Source organism: Sinocyclocheilus rhinocerous, unplaced genomic scaffold, assembly GCF_001515625.1.
Source record: "Sinocyclocheilus rhinocerous isolate Xijiao unplaced genomic scaffold, SAMN03320098_v1.1 scaffold1094, whole genome shotgun sequence".
In the NCBI taxonomy this organism is placed as follows: domain Eukaryota; kingdom Metazoa; phylum Chordata; class Actinopteri; order Cypriniformes; family Cyprinidae; genus Sinocyclocheilus; species Sinocyclocheilus rhinocerous.
Genome location: NW_015627235.1, coordinates 23,189 through 26,179, shown reverse-complemented (window position 1 = coordinate 26,179; position 2,991 = coordinate 23,189). Strand labels below are relative to the sequence as shown.

Below are 2,991 nucleotides of genomic sequence, written 5' to 3'. Positions count from 1 at the left end.
AAGAAATCTCTTTACAGTACATTTTAATATTATCAAAATCGCCTGTTGGAACGAAGAAATCTTCCTTCATTGCGATAAAGATTGATTTGAGCGATGTTCCTCTTATCATCTTTTAAAGGTCTTATCAGATTGTATTACTAGATTGAAGTCATTGCGTATTCCAATTTCATTCAACTAGACGATCTCACTCCCCCCTTAGGTTTAACCATTAGAGTAGCTGACTAATGCGTGCCTAATGCAGATCTGATCATAAGAACACTGCGAGCCAGTAACTGATTGGAATGTAAATGGTAGTTTTTAAAACCTTGATTAAGTGAAATTTGTATAACAACAGCGAAAAAACCCTGTTGCTTATAATTTTTATTGTGTACTGGCGGTGAAGAAATCCTGCCACACATCATTGTGCAGTTAAGTTGCACAAACTGTAAGAATCTGTTGGGATCTAAGTCACATTGTTCTTGTGATAGCTGCAATAAATTGTCCGTTAGAATGAGAGTAATCTCAAGCAAGAGATACGATAGATTTATTTAGCATATCAAAGCATACAGTCACAAAGATCTCACCAAGATCATCGGGTCACTAGCCCACAACCTCCTCGCTCAGGCAAAACTGGGTGAAGCAAGCATCACCCGCATGGAACAGGAAGCAGCAGCGCTGAAGCTCCAGGCAGAGGAGTCTCAGAGAAACCTGGTGCTTGCTCAAAGTCAACTGGACCAGCTAACATCGGAGACTCAGCACCAGCACAGGACGGCGGATGAAAAGGACCCAGAGCTGCAGGAGGAAGTAGAGAGACTCCAGAAAGCCTTAACTGATCTCCGTGTAGACACAGCACGCCGAGAGCAGTGGGAAAACCACCTGCAAAGTTCTCGGGCTGAAATCAGTGCCCTGGCCCAACAAAGAGACTATTTAAAAAAAGAACTTGACACTGTTCACCAAGAGCTTAAACATGCAAATAGACTGCAAAGCGACTCTGAAAGGAAAATGCACACCACAGAATTTCCCCTAACCAGCAGGCTGATACCTCCTAGTCAAGAATTCCCAATTCAAAAGGGGGGTGAGAGCCCACTGCTCAGAACATGACCTGCCTGCATCCCAGAACCCCCAGCAGCAGCAAGGGGGTGGGAGCCTTTTCAAAGGCTGTCTTCCAGTCACGGCGTGTCACCTAAAGAATTGGATAAGCTGGCTAGAAACATTCCCACTTTCACTCCAAACCCTGCAGGAGGCCACGATGTGCACGCCTACTTAAAAGACATTGACTTTCACTTGCAAACTGTTGCCAATGTTACCACACGAGACAGACTCTATCTGCTCCGAATCACCGCCAGCCGTGAGGTGAGGAGCTTTCTAGACCGGCAGCCAGAAACGGTCGAAGTGGATTACCAGCAACTGAATGATGCCACAAGAACAGACCCCATACTCGCACTGTGGGCAGACAATTCAGCCATCAGCCTCTCACTGTTCAATGCTCTCAAACAGCACACAACGAACATTCCTTTTGCTAACAAGCGCACACGATTCCCTTTGAATCCCTGCCCATCAGCTATGGTGACTGCCAAGGGCACCTGTGCCCTGAACTTGAGGTGGAATGACAGGTGTCTAACCCATTAATTCCTGGTCCTTCCAGATGCACCGCATGATGTCTACATCGGAGCGGACATTCTGATTCGCCTCAGGGCTCACGTGGACATGATCAATGAAGTGATATGGGCTCCAATGACCTCACAGTCACCCACAGTTCCTGTCAACCTTGAGAACCAAACCATCCCTGTGGCCTGCACACTAATCAATGAACAAGAGGACTGTAGTACCAGCTTACACCAAAGGGGTCTCTGTTCGACGCAACCTGCGAGCAGCCAATCTCTCAGCCACACCCTAGGCTTCTTCCAACCTTCACCCGAATGTGGGGAACTGGGCCTCACTTTGGAAGCCACACCCCTCGTTGAAGTGACATCTCGGGCAGTGTACATCCTGTTTAACAACTGCATGGCAACGGATGTCAGAGTGCCCAAGGCCTACCGTCTGGGACGGCTAGTGAGTTATGACTTCCCTGACTTTGAACTGATTTTACCAATAATTGGACCCATCCAAGATTCAATGATTCCAGAAGGAAAATCAGGCCACACAGTGTCAACAGCACCCTCCAAGGTCATCACCATCATTTCAGTCATGCCAGTGGTCAAGGAGCAGGTGTGCAGAACAGAGCTAACAGAAGACCAACACCTTGCCGTGTATATTATCTCTAACCACTCCACCTGCAAGAATGACAGCATGACTGCACCTCTGACTGCCCACGGCACAGAGGAAGTAATAACAGAAGAGCCATACCCAGGTTTTGAGACACAAGTCCAGCAAATTCTGAAAGATGCTGATGCCATACAGGAGGATGCAGACCGCCACAAACTCCGGCAAGTCCTGTACAAATACAAGGAATCATTTGCCAAGGACTCTTTAGATTGTGGCCTCACTAACCTCCATGTTGTGCGTGTCCCAACGCACCCTCAGGCCACACAGTGTCAACAGCACCCTTCAAGATCATCACCATAACCTCAGTCATGCCAGTGGTCAAGGAGCAGGTGTGTAGAACAGAGCTAACAGAAGACCAACACCTTGCCGTGTATACAGTCTCTAACCACTCCACCTGTAAGAATGACAGCATGACTGCACCTCTGACTGCCCACGGCACAGAGGAAGTAATAACAGAAGAGCCATACCCAGGTTTTGAGATACAAGTCCAGCACATTCTGAAAGATGCTGATGCCATCCAGGAGGATGCAGACCGCCACAAACTCCGCCATGTCCTGTACAAATACAAAGAATCATTTGCCAAGGACTCTTTAGATTGTGGCCTCACTAACTTCCATGTTGTGCATGTCCCAACGCACCCAAAAGCTCCACCCACTTTTGTCAAGCAATACAAGATCCCCCTTGAATCGTACGAACCCGTACAGGAGATCATCAACTCTATGCTTGAGAAGGGTGTCATTCGTCCGT

At 47.6% G+C, this 2,991-nt stretch overlaps 1 protein-coding gene and 1 long non-coding RNA gene across 2 annotated transcripts in view; both read right to left on the bottom strand.

Moving 5' to 3' along the window:
- Positions 1-2,991, bottom strand: part of LOC107723835 (probable tRNA (uracil-O(2)-)-methyltransferase) — a gene marked incomplete at its 5' end in the record, with an annotated part of 48,750 nt that overhangs the window by 36,303 nt on the left and 9,456 nt on the right. The window lies entirely within an intron of this gene.
- The window catches only part of LOC107723829 (uncharacterized), an 8,333-nt gene that overhangs the window by 1,526 nt on the left and 3,816 nt on the right, over positions 1-2,991 (bottom strand). The gene's annotated exons all lie outside the window — the stretch shown is intronic.